The sequence below is a fragment of the Hemitrygon akajei genome, chromosome 7 (genome assembly GCF_048418815.1).
Source record: "Hemitrygon akajei chromosome 7, sHemAka1.3, whole genome shotgun sequence".
Classification (NCBI taxonomy): Eukaryota; Metazoa; Chordata; class Chondrichthyes; order Myliobatiformes; family Dasyatidae; genus Hemitrygon; species Hemitrygon akajei.
The window spans coordinates 83185997-83204444 of NC_133130.1; the positions used below are offsets into that span (position 1 = coordinate 83185997).

At 39.2% G+C, this 18448-nt stretch overlaps 1 protein-coding gene across 2 annotated transcripts in view; it reads right to left on the bottom strand.

Annotated features, from left to right (window-relative positions):
- The window catches only part of plcb1 (phospholipase C beta 1), a 950430-nt gene that overhangs the window by 897236 nt on the left and 34746 nt on the right, over positions 1 to 18448 (bottom strand). The window lies entirely within an intron of this gene.

Below are 18448 nucleotides of genomic sequence, written 5' to 3' on the forward strand. Positions count from 1 at the left end.
ACAAAACAACAGTGATGACGAGGTATTTTTATAACAAACCTGAGCTGACTACCTATCTGTTAAAGCACAGCAAGACTTTTGAGATTAAAAGAAAAGAACATCGAATGCTTTCTTTCCAAGAGAAGACGATTGCGTTTTTAAAAAAATGACAGTAAACAGTGAGCACTGCGAGATAAAAATCGTAATTTTTTTAAAAAAGAAAGCAGAAATGGCTGCCTACATTGGAAAGGTAGATGCATTCAAATGCACAAGAGATAACTGGAATACGTATACTGAGCAAATTGAGCAGTATTTTGAAATAAATGAAATAGCCACAGCAAAGCAATTGCCAGTTCTGCAGAGTGTAATAGGTAGAAGAGCCTACAGTTTGCTTAGAAGTTTAACTGCTCCAAACAAATGAGCTGAAACAAGCTCTGGTGATATCATGAAAGTCATACAGGAACATTTAGAACTGAAACCATTGCTGATTACAGTACATTTTAGGTTTCATAAGCAGAATCAAAAGGAAGGAGAGTGGCTGAAGTTAAGATATTATCTGAGCATTGTGAATTCAGAGATCAGCTTAATGATACACAGAGAGATCATTTACCCTGTGGAATCCTACAAAGAAGCATTCAGATATGGCTCCTAACTGAAGCACAACTCATATTTAAAAGAGCTGCTGAAATCGCTGTATAGCGGAAACAGCAGCCAGAGATGCAAGTGAGTTGTAGTCAGGAATGAAAGTGAGCCAACTTTGGATAAGGCTTTTTTAACATGGAAAATTAAGGGAATAAAAACTTTTTTAGATCTGTTTTTACAAGATTGTTTAATGTCTTTTTCACAGTTAATGGATAAATATGATATCTCTAACACACATTTTTTCAGTTATTTACAGGTTAGGAATTTCTTACGTGATTTTTTTACCAAATTACCCCTTGGCCTGCTCTTCAAATTTGGCTTATGTTATTTTTCAGTTTAAACCTTTTCAAAAATGATTAATAGCTATCATTTATAAACAGTTAATGAATGCTCGCATGTTGCCTAATGATAGGGTTCAACGCACCTGGGAAGTAGAACTTCAACATTCACTTTCAGATTATCAATGGAGTAAAATTTATTATTTAGTCAATAATTCATCTATCTGCGCAAGCCATATCTTAATTCATTTTAAGATAGTACATAGGGCCCATATGTCCAAAGATAAATTGGCGCATATTTTTCTGAATATAAGCCCTATTTGTGACAGATGTAACGCAGAAATGGCTACTCTAACTCATATGTTTTGGTCATGTGTAAGTTTAAATAATTTTTGGAGGGATGTGTTTGGAATATTATCTAAAGTTATAGATATGGATGTTCAGCCTAATCCACTTCCAGCAATTTTTGGGATTATTCCAGAGGAAGCAAACAAAGTGTCTGCTTCCGCCCAACATGTGATAGCTTTTTCAACTTTACTGGCTAGGAGAGCTATTTTGCTACATTGGAAAGAATCTAACCCACCTACTGTTTTCTATTGGCTCTCCTCCATTATGTCATGTCTAAGCTTGGAGAAAATTAGAAGCCGGACATTTGATACATCCTTTAATTTTGAACAAATCTGGCGACATTTTATTCAATATTTTCACATGATTTAATTTATTTTTATTTATTTATTTTTCTTTATTCTCTTTGGGGAAAATCCTTATCCATGAAGGTTCGGAGATGACTGGAAGGATGTGGGGTTTTTTTTTTCTCTCTGTTTTTTTCTAATTTTATCCACAATTGGACTGCCCAATCTTTCTTTTTCTTTTCTTTTTCTTTCCTTTTTTTCTTTCTTTTTTTTTGTTCTTTGTTTCAGTCTCGTTAGTGGGGTTTTTTTTCCTTATTAATAAAATTTCTGATTTTTTTATGATTGCTATGAGGAATTGTAGTTTTTTTTTGACCATTGCATATATAACAGCATAATATTTTACTTATTTGATTATGATATTATATACTTTTTGTTTTTACTGTTGTTGTTTATATGTCTTTTATATTATCTACTTGTTAAACTTCTCTTCCGATTTGTATATTCTTTATTTGGAAATCAATAAAAAAAGATTGAAAAATGAAAAAATGAAATGAAAGTGAGCGTGAAAAGAAAATAGCAACATCTAAACAGAGAGCTGCCTGGCTGACCAGACTGTGATACTGTTGTGCAATGGGCTCACATACACCAGACCAAGGCGGGTTTAAAGGCGAAACTCGCAGGAAAAGCAACAAAGTATGCCACATACAAAAAAGCATGTCGGGCAGGCTACAATAAATGGACGGCTCAGGGAAGAGAAAAAGATTTAAAAAGTCAAGTTGCCTTGAGAATTCTCTTTAAAACTAACAAGAGGCAACCAATATGGCTTACAGCAGAAGTGAACCGCAAATTAATTAAAACGGGATTGCACACTGGTTTGGTCGTTTCAGTCGTTCCACAAAATGAGTTTGAACAGCAGTTCAAAGATACCAAACTGAAAGCTGCAGATATCCAACTAAGAACTTATAGTTGAGGGAAGATAACTTCTCTGGGAAATAACATTTGCAACAGTGAAATACAACAACCAACAAGGCACACTGAGCCAGCGCTGGCGGAGACAACTACAACTTGATTCGAAAGCCATCCTTCATTTGCTTGGCACATCCCTTACAATAGAGTCAACTGAAAGCGAATTAAGCAAGGTACTGGATAATGCCAAAGCAATGTTCAAGGATGTCACTGGAAAACTCAACATAGCCAGGGTAAAATAGTGTCAAATGAAAATGCCACACCCAAGCTTTGCAAAACCTATGTGGTTCCTTTTACCATCCATGATGAGATAGCCAACGGGCTTGATCACATGGAGACCGAAGGAATTTTTTCCAAGGTTGAATCAAGCTCACGGACAATGCCAGTCGTCCTGGTAGCCAGAAGGAATGGGTCTGTCAGGATCTTGGTGATTTTAAGGTCACCATCAACTCAGTGCTGAAAGTAGATCAAAACCCTCTGCCCAGGGTAGGGGATAATCTTCTGGAGGTAACGGACAAAGCAGTGTGAGGTGGCTTTTCAAAAGGTAAAGGAAATGGTGACATCAGACCCTGAACTCACATATTATGGTCCACATGGTCCAGTGAAGTTCGCCTGTGACACCTCACCTTATGGTACAGGTGCAGTCATGTCACATGCTATGCCCGATGGTAGTGAACACCCCATAACCTTTGCATCATGTTCCTTTACCGCTGCAGAGAAAAATTACACACAGATTAACAGAGAGGTTTTGAGTCTGGTTTGGAGTGTAAAACATTTCAGCCAGTACTTGCATGGGAGAGGGTTTACCCTCATTACTGATCATCAGCCACTGGTGTCCATTTTCAATCCACAGAAGGGTGTTCGTCCAACAGCAGCAGCACAAATGCAGAATTGGGCTCTGTTTCTTGGAGGACACAATTATAAGATTGAATTCAAGCAATCAAACGGAAATGCTGCCAAATTGTCCCATTTACCCTTGGAAAAGGAAATACCTGAAATATTTACAGAAGAAGACACTCCTCATGATGTATTCTCCCTAAGCAAATCGTTAGTCTCCCTATGGCAGAGATGATGGAAAGGAAAAATAGAAAAAACTCCACACTGTCTCAGGTCTACATGGCAACACAAAATGGCTGGAATGTGCAACAGAAATCCCACTTCCCCCATTTTTACCAGCATGGGGATAACTTGCCATTAATGAAAGATGCATTTTGTAGAGATTGAGAAACATTGTACCATCCAAGCTGAGAGCTAACATGTTGGAGGAGCTATATACCGGTAATTCAGGCTTGATCAAAACAAAAGCATTGGCTTGAAGCTTTGTCTCTGGTCTAGGGTAGATCAAATCGAGCAGCTTACCATGCACTGTTCAGGATGCCAACACGTCCAGAATAAAGGTGTCCGGAGCTGTCAGAACCACTTCCTGCAGTCCCAGAGTCAACTCCTACAACCACCATGGAGGAGGCCTGAGAACATGTGACACAGCTACAGGTCTCACCAGCCAAGCAGCGTGAGCAATCCCCCCTTCCTACAGAGTGTAGTTTTTAGTATTTGAGTAATCTTGTAAATATATTGTTTGGTTCAGCATTCTTTGATGCTTACATAATTCATTATAGATTATACATAAAGGTATATGATTGTCATACGTCATCACACCATGTCATAAGGGCGTACCTCACTTAAGTTAAAAATTATGTAGACGCACATCTCCTAGCTTCATTTTTTTTCTTCCAATTAGTTTTGTGTTTTGGATTTACAAAACATAACATTTCTCTGGCACTGTAGAAGCCAATCAAGTGTAGATGGAGAGGAGGTCTAAAAGGACCTCCGACTGCCATGTTGGGAGGTGCTGACATAAGTGTTTGGAAGCAGGAGAAAATGTTTCATCAGGTTTCAGTTTGTGGGAAATTGCACGAGAGAAATGGCATGTGCAAATCTGAAATGAAGACTTCCATTTTTATACAAACTAATAACACTTAGATGCATCTCCGAGTGCTTTACAAAGATTGGCAAGATGTATTGAGTTATATACTTTCTGAGGAAGTTGCTGCATCGTCTATAAAGGACAGGTTGTTTGGGGAGTGGCAGGTCAGCAGTTCTGCCTGTTGTCATCAATAAGGTCAGGCAGGGTGGGCAGACATATGAGTGTAGCATTTGGAATTTATCAATGGTGTTGACAAAAGGTTTGGGGAGTACTGACTGGCGGGTTGTAATGGAAATTATTGTGTTTGGAGTGGGTGAACAGTAGCAAGAATACTACACGTTCTAGCTGTTGACCTGAACGCAGAAAATGTTGACTGACATAGTAGGCATCTCAGTCTGACACACTGTTGGGGAGGCCAATGACGGTCACTCCTAGCTGGTAGGTCCTAGCTCATCTGCCTTATTCCAAAAGGAACATTTTATGGAGCACAACAGCATCCCATATACCCAAATGATAGAAGGACACTGTGCTCACAGGTGACCATTTGGATTTCCAAGTAATGCAAAATGACCCAGGTTCTGACTGTTATCACCTTCTACCCCAAAAAGGAGACAATCAATTTTCAGTTGCATGTGTTACGCCTGTGCCCAACTCTGAGGGGTCGAAGGGTCCCAAAGTAGCCCCCTCCTTTTTGAGAATCGCAAGATTGCTATTAATTCAGGTCAGGAGACCCAGGAAATGAGAGAGAGATGTTTGGAATGTCGTGGCCCCTCGGCGATACAAAGCTACGGGAAACAGCCATTGTTTCTTGGAGACAGAATTGTGTATTAAGTACTGTGCTTCGTGGAAGCCCTCAGGCAACGTGGGCTGGTTGGGGGATGGCATCATTCCACCCTGATTGACATCTGAGACCTCGTGAGTGGGGATAAAAGAGGGTCTGGGGAACGGCCCCTTCAGACACACCAGAAGAAACGCTAGAAATCCTGTAACAGCGAAATAGCGAAAGCCGGTGGAAAGTCCACGTGCGTCCTTTTCCACTTGCCTCGGAATTGGTGGGCCTTGCCACGGAAGAACGGCTTTAGCTAACACAAAGGAGAAACCAGCCCCAACGACTCTCGAAGGATTGGCATCATAAAAGGAATGGGCAAGTTTAAACTCTCTCTCTCTCTCCAACCAAAAAGCTGCAGCTTGAATGAACTTGAGTGACTTTTATATTTCCATCGGACAATACATTATCCCCTAGACAACGATAGAGTTATTTCTTATTGATTATTATTATACCCGCGCTTTTAGCTTTAGTATTGATGACGTATATTATCTGTATGGTTGCATTGATATTATTTTTGTGTATTTTTATCAATAAATACTGTTAAAAATAGTACCATCAGACTTCAACAGACCTCTCTATCTTTGCTGGTAAGTGACCCAGTTACGAGGTACGTAACACATGCAAATTTATTTTTAGGTATGCAATCACAATAAAAAAATTGCTCCCAAATTTATTATACCATCAAGATATGAAGTTCAATGTTGGTTTGGTCCCATTAAAAAAAGCTAGTCCAATCCAATTTAAACCCCACGTACCACATGAAACAGCTAGCTACAGGGACCTCCATTTTAGGAAAACATATTGCACACTAAAGAGATAGCAATACTGCTTGGGAAAGAAATGTATATTTCAGCAGTGCTCGCGATATTTCAGTAAAACTCTGATCTTACAAATGTAATTCCACCCAAAGCCCCTCAGAATTATAACTAAAACTACTGGGTGCTGTGGAAATACACAACAGAGATCACTGTGACTATTTATTGTACATATAGCGGGAGACGGGCAGTCTCCTTCCTCCAATTAATTACAAAAGCCAAGTAAGGATCTGTGTAAACCACATTACTTGAATCTTGTCCCCAGGATAAATAGAAACTGCACAAACAGGTAGCTGCACACTTCCAAAAAGAACTATATCACTGCACTGACATTCATTGCTACTGATTATAGTAGGCATAAAATTCAAAGATCAGAGTTGCATGATATATTTTTCCCTTCGCTGTACGAAACATACAGAGAAGCCTAAGTGATAGAGGAAAGTGCTTGATTTAAAAAGCCATTCGGACCCATTGCCAATAACGTTGCTGATGTGCTCTCAGTATACAGTGGATTCCAATTAATTGGGCCATCGGTTAATTGGGATGGCGGCTTATTTGGGACCACTCTTAAAGGAGAAAATCTAATAAAGCAAATAGCCGGGATTCCCTTCGTTTATTTGGGCATCATGCCACTTAATTGGGACAGGATACTGTTGCCGAACAGTTTCTAACTCATAGCAGTCATGTGCACTTGAGACACTACACCATGTTTAGAGTAAACAGTTTTTAAATAACATCAGTTGTACTTGTTTATGTTTTAAAAGCACTAACTTTTGTCACTGATAAGCAGTCAGACAATTCAGAACAGTTTTAATCCCTGTTGTTTCAAGCATCCAGGCTTAGAGATGGCAGAAATGGCGGGGGTGAAAATGATATGATTTCACTACTTAAACTAGTTAGGAACTATGAAGAATTTGAAGGTATCGACAATCATCTTCAATGTAACAATGAAAATGAAGATTTGGAAGATGCAATGGCTAAAAACATTGTATCAAGGCAGTCCATGGTCAGCATTTAGTGTCTTCAATAGTGTTGTTCATTTACAGTCAATCAAAAGAACACGGCAGTGTAAATTGAATTAATTCCTCCACTGATAGATGTTAGGAACTAATACTCAGTTTTATAGCATTGTAATAGTATTGGTAGTATTTTAATTTTTTATGTATTTCATTTAAATATATTATTTGTTATTCAGTTAAACAATAGTTTGAAATTTTTATACCCATTTTAACTAATTCCATGAAACTACAGCTATTTGAGACAGCCGCTAATTGGACCAAAATGCACTGGTCCAATTATGGTCCCATCATTATCCTATTAACTGGAATCCACTATGTAAGTTACCAAAGATGTCCTCTGCTCTTGGATAGCCAGGTGTTTAGTCCAGTCTTTTTAACAGAAAAAAAATCAGTTAATTATTTCAAGTGTTCACTAACTTTGTCAGCCTCGCGCACTGAAGCAAAACCATATGGGAGATGCCAACAGTCAGGTATTGTATTTTACAACTTCCAAAGACATTAATCTACATTTAGAAACTTTATTACTTTAGAAGCTCAGAACATTTAACCTCTTCAAACTTCCATTGCTCTTCAGTTTTGTATCAAAACCAATGTGTGGGTTTATTTAATCTTTTTTGGTATATTTGAACAAGTAAGCTAGAAGATTTTTAAGTTCTCACAAGAATGAAGTATATGACTGGAGATTTCTTGATGCTCTTTACGAGTTTAAATCAAAGTGTGTTTGAAATGCACAGAGCGCACTTCAATTGCATAGTAGAACAGGAGTGAGGGGCGGAATGGCTGACACCACCATTTCAAGCCACGAAGGGCAAAAAAAAATAGGACTATTAAAAATCTCAATGATGTTTGATAGGAAGTTCTTGTCTTCACTTAATCCTTCAAGGAAGCCAACCAACTTCACTACACTATTGATGAGACTGAGCTGGATGGTAAAACAATTTGGTAAACACTAAGGTAGAAAGTAAATCTGCAAGACATTAACCGGTCCATTAACTGAACTTTAGCGAGTAAACTTGTTTCCATCTGAACATTTCAATTCTCTACATAAGAGATGACAACCCATCAAAATCAATTTACACAGGAATAAGAGGACATTCAGCTCCTGCCCCCAATTGACCAAAAGACTGAACAAGGCAACGATTCTTTGGAGAAATGAGGTCCTCCATTTCATATGAAAAGATGTAGTCTTGATTCCACTTCTAAGATCTTTAATAGTTTATGTTCTCTTTTGAGATTTCCCCACTCTATCCTTGCCTGCAGAGTAGGAGATCGTGGAGTGAGTTGGAGACAGTTTTCATGGATTTTACACACCAGGCTTAAAAAGTAAGTTGGACCTGTTGGGACTTGTCTGCAGAGCAAGAGGTTGCTTGGGTTATTAGGAACTTAGCAAGGGCTAATCAAAAGAAGCGAGGTTTAAGTGTAGTGGCCATTGTGGGAGCAGCCATTGTTGGAGTGCGCTAGTGTTAGAGTGGTCAAGCTTTGGCTCAACAGGCCTCAGCAAGAACAGGCAGGGGCTAAAACTTAAGCTTGACATATTGGAGCCAAGGATGTAACAATTGTAGGCAGGATGGTAGTTAAGACAGTGGAATGCTCCTCCTGTAAAATGTGGGATTGCAGGGTACCCAACAGTCTCTCTGATGACTACATCTGTGGGAAGTGCATCCAACTTCAGCTCCTGGCAGCCAAGGTCAGGGAACTGGAGCTGGAGCTGGATGTACTCAGGAGCATCTGGGAGGCCGAAAACCTTGTCGATGGAACTTTTACCAAGGTGGTCACACCCACAGCGCAGGCTTCAGACAGTAGATGGGTGACCACTGGAGAATGACCAATTGTGGCCATTCCCCTCAATAACAAGTATACCCCTTTCAATACTTGTAGAGAGTATGACCTATCAGGACAGGGCAGCAGCTGGCGAGCCAGTGGCACTGTGAGCCACTCTGAGGCTCAGCAGGAAAGGGTAAAGTCTGGCAGTGTGATCGTTACAGGGAAGTACAGAAGATTAAATGGCTGCAACAGCAAAGCCTGGATGGTGTGTTGCCTTCCAACTGCTGGGGTCCAGGATTTCTCAGAGCATCTGCAGAATATCCTCAAGAGGGAAGGTGAACAGTCAGAGACCATGGTGCACATTAACACCAATGACACAAGTAGAAAGGGGGGGGGGGGAGGTTCTGTTCCGTGAGTCCAAGGAGTTAGGGAAAAGGCTGAAAAGCAGGATCTCTAAGGTAGTCATCTCTGTATTACTCCCAATGCCATGTGCTAGTCCGGGCAAGAACAGGATGATAGCACAGATGAATGAGTGGCTAAGGAACCGGTGCAGGGGGCAGGGCTTCAGGTTCTAGGATTCCTTTTTCTGGGACAGACGAGGGGCAGGTTGCACCTAAACTGGAGGGGAACCAATATGCTGGCTGGGAGGTTCACTAGTGCTATTCAGGAGGGTTTAAATTCATTGAGCATGGGGATGGGAACCAGAGCACCAGGTCAGAAAATGGAAGGATGGAAATGAAGGCACCGATAGGACAGATAGTTTTAAGTGTGTGCACTTTAACACTAGGAGTATTATGGGTAAAGGTGATGAACTTAGAGCATGGATCAGTACATGGAACTAGGTTGTTGTGGCCATTACTGAGACTTGGTTGAAAGAGGGACAGGAATGGGTGCTTAATGTCCCAGAGTTTTGATGTTTTAGGAAAGATAGAGAGGGAGGTAAAAGAGGTGGGTTGTTGCACTTCTAATTGGGAAAATATCACAGCTACACACAGAGAGCACATCATGAAGCGATTGTCAACTGAGTCTATATGGGTACAACTCAAAAATAGGAGGAGTGCAATCACTCTGACGGGATTGTACAAAAGATAACCAATAACCACGGAGACACTGAGGAACAGATATGCAAGCAGATTAAGGAAAAAAAAACAATACGGTTGTTGTCACAGTAAACTTAACTTCCCAAATACAAACAGGGACCTTCTGATTGCAAGAGGTTTAGATAGGGCAGAAATTTGTCAGGTGCATCCAGGTTTTCTTCAATCAATATGTATATAGTCCAACAACAGGATCTGGTGTTGGTTAATGAGCCCGGTAAGGTAACTGACTTTTCAGTGGGTTGACAGTTAGAGAACAGAGACCACAACTCCTTTAAGTTTTAAGACAACTTTAGACAGGGATAAATACAGATCTTGCAGGAGGGTGAATTGGGTACAGCTATTTTTGGTCAAGTGTATATCTAACATGTGGAGGGTGCTTAAAGACTAAATGAGGAATATAAAGAAGCCAGAAAAGAATTCAAAAGTTATTGGCAAGATGGATTGAAGAGAATCCCAATTCATTCCATACATACATTCAGAACCAGATGAGATCTCGGAAGAAGGTATGACCATTCAAAGATAAAGGGTAGGGGGAATATTCGCTTGGACGTGGAGGATGTGGATGAGGTCCTTAATGAGTACTTTACATTAGTATTTACCGAGAAGGACGAAGAGAATATGGAGATTTGTAAAGTGTACTGATATGCTAGGGTATTTCAAAGTAAAAGATGGGGTAGGATTCAGTTTCTTGACGAGCATTAAAGTGGGTAGGTCCCCAGGGCTTGATAGGATATACCCCAGGTTACTGACTAATATCTTTGTGTCCTCTTTAGACACAGGAGAGGCGCTGGTAAGTTGCTAATATCTTTTGAGAAAGGTTGCAGGAGGCTGCTTTTGAGAGACAACCAGATAAAATTAAGTAATAATATCATTAAAGTTTCAAAACAACAGCTTGCTTTTACATCATAATACCAGATAATAAAACAATTCAAAGCATTTTACAGAGTTTGACAAGAGTTCTAAAGAGAACAGAGAGTCTCTTGGAATTCACTCTCTTAGGATCAAGGCAGCCCTTTTAGAGGCTGAAGATGATACAGAGATAACAAGCAGCAAATTAAGGAAAATAAACAGTATATCAAAATAAAAGTGATTTGAAAACAAGGATGAAAATTATAAAAGGGGATAAGCTGTTGGATGAGAGGTAGTCTGGGGCCGGTTAACCATTTCATGGCTTTAAGAAGCTGATGAAGAGTGAGCATATAAGGTGAATAGTGTGTTTTTGATCAGTTTCCTGCTGAACAGTCTTGACCCAAGACGTCAACTACCCATCTCCATCCAGAGATGTTACCTGATCTGCTGAGTTTCTCGAGCATTTTGCGTGTTGCTCCAGATTTCCAGCATCTGCAGGCTTTCTTGTGTCTCCATGTTGAGGTTACCGTGAATTTTACTGCTTGCAGCAGGGAGCACTACGCACAGGGGGCCAGTATCCAGACTCATGGCCGGCACGCCACAATTTTCAGTTCAGTGACATGAATATACAAATACTCATGAGCCTGGGTTTATGGGGTTGATGGTCATCAAGGAGGGACCTCCATTCAGGGCCCACTCAGATCCTGTTTTGATCGCACAAAGCATAGATAAATCCGTAAGGAGACCTGGATAAACTATTGGAGAAGATTACAAAAAAGGCGAGACGAGAAGCTCACGTGCAGTACGGCTACTTGCATAAGCTCGTTGGGCTAAGGAGTCTATTTATATCCTGAAACTTCTATGCAATTCCATATAATTGCATCCGATAGTATCCTATTCATAAAAATGTATCAATTATCCTCAAGCCATAAAAGATCACAGAAGTGCGTTTTGTAGTATTCGCTTAGTACAGATCAGTTCCGTTTCCAGAGTACAAATTTTAACTAACCAAGTGGTTCCTTGCAGAGTTATGACCTAATAAATAATGAACAGCTGACAGAATGCTTCACTTTTAATAATCAGAAAGCAAAATATGTCAACTGTCTCTTCTCTCCCAGGCAATAAATTTTAATCTTTGAAAAATACAAGCCTGACTGTTGGACACTGCCATACTATAAAACACATATCAGAAGTTCCGCTCTCACTTACTTTAATACACAAGTCATTTGCCTATTCTACAGCTTGGTACAGATTTTTTTTAAACTATGTACCATCAACAACATAACCCTCCAAATTTATTAATATGGAGACTTCTTATTCTAAGAGGGAACTATTCAGAAATATATTTCAATAACAGCAGCTGCGCCTCGGTGAAGAGCATGATACACTAACAAATTCCACTGGTATCTTCTGGTCCACAGTGCACCTATCCAAGGCTATTCAGATTGACATCTGTTAATTTGGTTCACACAAGTCCCGTGCCTGGACAATATTTGAAAAGCTTCTCCTATTCCAAACACAGTTAAAATTAAATTTTAATATTTAAATGACAACCCACACATGAAAATATATTGTTCGGGCCAAACAGGTCACTAAACAGTAATAATGGATTTGTGCACAGTTTAAAATTAAGTCATATCCAATTCAAAAGTCATAAAAAATTCAGGCTTTGCTTTACAAAGAATAGTTCATCAGTTGAAATTCTCATCAACTCATTTATTCCACATTAACTGACTTTGAAAAGAATTCACCAATGTTCCCTGTGAAACAGCAATAAAGCATCAAAAAATTCCTGTATTTGAATTATAGTATGTGAATTCTCCAGAAATTGCTGAGATTTCTTCTGGTATAGAGGGTAAGCTGCAAAAGGTACATATTTATACCTATTGAAATGTTGCCATGAGATATAGAAAATAATTGACAGCATGACCACAAACATCTTTAATCTTTTTGCTAGCTTATGCTGATTTAGATCATGCCTTTTTTTTGGTCATGAAGTCCAGAAAACATGTTAACTCTATTTTATCACAGTTCAAATCAGTACTAATATAAGAAACAACTTGGCCAAAATTACCAATAAATATTTTTTGATGTGGAAATGCACGATGAACCAAATTTTGATCCAATCCAGCCCAATACTTCCAGAAAAGTACTACAAATGTTTATGGAAAGCTTCTCCCCAAACTTTTTCACTAATATATTTTACTTTTCTCTGAGCCCTGAAAGCAATATTTTCCATGTCAGCACATTCACCCAAGTCCTTTTTAACCTGCTAAAGCCTGCAGATGATATAATTGGAGTTTGGCTATTCCAGGTTTTATTCAAAAGGAAAATGAAAACTATAATTCCAATCAGGAAACATTATTTTGTTATGCTTTCTGATTCAGAAGTTATGTAATGCAGCAAAAATCACATTTGCAAACTATTTCTGGAACAGACCACACAATTACGCAGTTTGAATGGGCACTTCTTCATGAGTCAGCCTTGTGCTCCAAGATGATTCCCCTGTCAGGTTCTGCATACAATGACGTCAATGCCTGCACAACACTCCTTTTCGAGCAATGCTGGAGAACTTGGATCATATTGCATTGCTTGTGCTATTTTAAGCCATTCCTGAAACAACATGGTCTTATCATTGGTCATAGGTGTTTCGCGACTTCGCCCCCGACTCAGTGATTAATAACATAAGCTAGAATTTAATAGAACCAATGTTCCATGACTTTGATAGTAAAATGACATTCCTACTCTCTGGCCCAACAATTATCAACAGTTGTTCTCCAGTTGGCTTGTGTCTGGAAGTGTCAGTGGGTGCTCACCTGACCGCAGTGCACTTCGGGGGTGAAATTTCCATCTCAGCTTCTGCAAAGAAGTCCCTCTAATAAAGGTTTCTTCATAAAGGTCCATAACTTTCTGGCATTAATTAAAGACCAATTCAGGGGACGTAAAGAACAAAGTACGTCACACTCAACATATTTAATGCCACGGATTCATAGAGCAATAAAGCACAGATACAGGCTCTTTGGCCCAACAAATCCATGTCCACCACTGTGCTCACCCAGCTACTACACTCCCTAGTGCCCTAACATTCATATCACTAGTCCTACTCTAGTTTGATTTTCCAAAACGCATCACTCCACACTTATCTGTATGGAAATCCAACTTACACCTCTTAGCCTGCCTCCCAAAATGATCAAAAACTCATTGTAATCTACAATAACCTTCTTCAACAATAACCTACAACACCTTCAACGTTCTGGCCATCTGAAAACTTATTGATCAAACTTGCACATTAACATCCTAAAAATCATTTATTTAATAGCAAATAAAGAGGATCGCAACACTGACCCTTGCAGCACATAACTAGTCACCAGCCTCCATTCTGAGAGACAAGTTTCAGCTACACCCTCTGCTTCCTACCCCTGAGCAAAATCTGAATCCATCTATCCAGTTCTTCCAGACTCCACAAGACCTATTCTTCAAGATCAGCCAGCTATGTGGGACCTTGACAAAGTATCTGTTAAAGTCCAAATAGACAACATCCACTGTCCTACCTCCATCTATCATTTTGGTTACCTCTTCAAAATCTCTAAAAGGTTAATCAAGCACAATTTCCCACAAACAAAGCTATGCTGACTTCTAATCAGACTCTATCTATGCAAATGTTAGCAGATCCTATTCCTCAGAATTTCCTCCAATAAGCTTCTCAACACTGATGTCAGGATACTAATATCATTAGACCTTCCTGTCTTCAGGAACTTCACCTGTGGCTAACAATTAAGCAAAAATCTCCACAAGGGCCTCTGGAATTTCTTCTCTAGCCTCCCACAAAGTCTGAGGATGCACTCAGTCAGGCTTTAAACTTTAAAAACTCCAATAAAAGATGACTATCACGCTGATAAAAACCTGGCTTTCAAGTATTGAACTTAAAATCGAATATCCCGTAAATCATTCGCCAACAACATTCACATCTGAATTGAGCTGACTGCTAGTTGGCCCTTCAGGTGAGAATGGGCAGCTAACAGCATTCTTGTCCCAGGGGTTCTTGAACTCCAGCTTTTTCACGTGCAACTGTACACAAGCCAAAGTCCAGGCATCAGGGCATCCAACTCCATCACTGGAGTCTCCGCTGACCCAATTGGCAGTGCTGAGCAGGAGGGTCCACTTACATCACATCGTCAGCTTTATACCAGGGAGGGCTGGCATACCAACCACAACCCTATTCATTTGAACGAGTAACTAACACTGTGGGATAGAGGCAATTCATTTATTTACTGTATTTTATCTAGTGTTCCATTCAGTCATTAACTATGTGAAGCTGTTTTACTTGTTATAATTTTATTACTCATATGATTTCAAATCTATCTCAATAGACTTTTAATGTCTCTACCTCAGTTGTTAAAGAGACATTAAAAAGCCTCTGGTGGCCTTTGATAGCTGCGCGGTGGGAAATTCCAGGGTCCGTCTTCAAGGTGACCTGCCCAAGGACTGCCCATCTCTCAGAGCCCATTCTGCCCTCTTGGTTTGGAGAACCAGCTCATCACATCTGAACAAAATGAACACTTGTGGGCAGCTCAGGACTGTAATGTATCAGCTGGGCTGCAGACTGGATCTAGAACAATCCAATTTATTCAGAGGAACAGCTCCTGCAGATTTCAGAAGAGCAGAAAGAAAGGGAGAAAGAAAGCAGGGAGTCATGGAGACACACAACATGGAAATTGGCCCTCTGGATTAACACCTCTATGCCAGCCAAATTATCCAGCTGTATTTGGCCCGTATGCTACAAAACCTTTCCTATACATGTACTTGCTTAAATGTCTTTTAAATTTTGTAACTGTACCCAGCTCTACCACTTCCTCTGAGAAGCCCACTCCACAAACCCATCACCATCTATCTGAAGAAGCTGCCGTTCAGGCCTCTTTTAAATTTCATCCCCTCACATTAAACTTATCCCTCTAGTTCTAGACTCCATGGCCCCACTCTGTTTATGGTCCTCGAGGTTTTATATACCTCTTTAATGTCACCTACTAGCTTAACGTCAGTTAAAAATGCTGCGATTACTGATGTAATAACAGGAACATACAGAAAGGAGTAATAGGATTGAGCAGACTGGTGTGGATTCATGAAAGGGAGATATGTTTCGCTGATCTACCAAGATTTTGGAGTATTTAGCTGCTAAGGTAGTTAAGAAGAATAACTGGATGTGGAATATTTTGATAATGTCCCACTCCAGAGCTGAGGTAACAAAATTTCTATTGGAAGTAATACAGTATAATAGCGTGAATTGCTGATGAGTTCATGGATAGAAAGTAGGCCTTTGTCAGACTGGTGGGCTGCATCTCTTGGGATAGCACAGGGATTGGTACTTGGGCCCCAGTTATTCACAATCAATTTGGCTGAGAGGAGAAAATATCATTTTTCTAAAGTTTCTGATGATATGAAATAGGGTGGGATTAAGAAGGAGATCTAAAAATAATAATAATAATAATGATAATAATAATAATAATAATAATAATAATACAGGTTGAGTACCCCTTATCCAAAATACTTGGGGCCAGAAGTGTTTCAGGTTTCAGAACTTTTTCAGATTTTGGAATATATAACGAAATAGCTTGGGATCGCCATCATTTTTGAATCTTGAATTTATGTGCCACTGGTGAGCCGTCTTTGTTTTACACTTGTTCATCACACATATGTATGTACTTAACAGTAAAAATTATTACATACCATTAATATAATGAAAATATAATGTGTGCAGGGTACAGCAGCTTGGGGAGAATACCTGAATCAGCCATTGGACAACAAAAGACAATGGCAGGCTTTCAGTCTCCACCTACGATGCCATGTTTGATTAAAAGATTTCAATGCATTGTATTCGTATTTTACTTATTTTTTGGTTTTATGTAAGGTATAAAAACAATCAGCATTGTAGATTTGTTCTGGTGTTAGATTTTCATCAGCAATGATCATCAATGAATTTCTCTGCTGCTTCATGATTAGCAGATACCTTATCTTTAAAATTTTTTAAACCTTTAAAAATTTAATCCTGTGCCTTTTCTTAAATTTCTGCAACCAGGCTGCTGGATATTCACAATTAACTTCAATTTCATGTTGTCACGATAAATCTTTGTTTCATGATCAGCATAACTTTAAGCAGTACATGTTCCCTCCGACCCTGACGAATCCAATCTTTCAATACACAATCAAGATCTTTATTTTTCGAATTATGCAGTGCCTTTCAATTTTTCACTAACTTCTGTACATTACAAATGCGAGCACACTGCTCAGAACTGTCTGTGATGCACAGAGACCTGTGCGTTACCTGGGAACCTTCCCAGCGCCTTGTGGAATTGTCCATTTGTCACGTCATGTCAGCACTCAAAAACATTTCAGATTTTGGATAAGGGAATACTCAACCTGTATTAACTACTTATTTGGCAATTTTCAGACAGGTGATGTAGTTCAAAATGCTTTACAATGGGATAAAAGCACAAACATGAAAATAAAATAAAAAATCAAAATTAATATTAAAACTAAAAGACAAAATGATGTCAGCTAAAAGCAAGGCTTAAATAATTAGGCTTTGAATTGGTATCTTTTATAGTTTTAGGTATTGAATTCCACATTTTAGGAGCGTAATTTGAGGGAGATTGTTTAAATTTAAGAGACCGGCAGAAGAAGACCCGAGAACTCAATCGGAGGTATAAAACAAAAAACTGTTAAGAATTTGAAAAATTGGCAATAGAACTTTAAAATCAATTCTAAAATTTACAGGAAGCCAATGCAGAGTAACAAGTATGGGAGTGCTACGCTCCCTCACCCTGGTTTTGCTTAAAAATCTAGCAGCAGTGTTCTAAATGAGTCAAAGTTTATCAATAGATTGCTTTGGAAGGCCAGTAAAAAGTGTATTGCAGTTATCTAGTCTGTTCCATGTAGATACGTGAATTAGCTTTTCAGCATCATTATGTGACAGAAATGGATGTACCTTTACATTATTAGGTGAAGAAATGCTACTCTTTATGTAGGGTTTAGAATTCAAATCTGAATCAAGGATAACATCTGGGTTAGTTCCTTTTGGCTACGGGATCAACCAAAAGTAATTCAGTTTTATCTTCGTTTAGATTTAGGAAAGTATTACTCACCCATTTGTTTATTGTAGCTATGCTAAAAGCTAAAGAAGATAAGGTGTTATCAACATCAGGCTCAAGTGAGATATACAATTGTGTGTCACCTGTATAACACCAAAAGGTACACTGTATCTCTTAGAAAACTTATTCCTCTCCAAAATACATGAAAAAGATCAATTAAGGGCATTATGACAGAGGCCAATCCAGTTCTCAAGGTACTTTAGGATAATGTTGTGGTCAATTGCGTTGAAGGCAGCACTAACATCTAAAACTAACATCTAAAAGGATCTAAAACTGAGATTCTGTTGGCATTAGTGCTCAGCCTAAGATCACTGATGATTTTGGTCAGGGCTATCTCCATGCTCTAAAACCAGACTTCCAGACAAGATGACACCTGCATACCATGCTCCCATGGTCAACAACTTTGGGATAGAACAGGAAACCACATATTTCACTTCTTTTATATCCAGTACATTTGTTTTTTTTTGTGCCAGGAGAATGTTACCAAGGTTCTCTGTGTTTTGGAT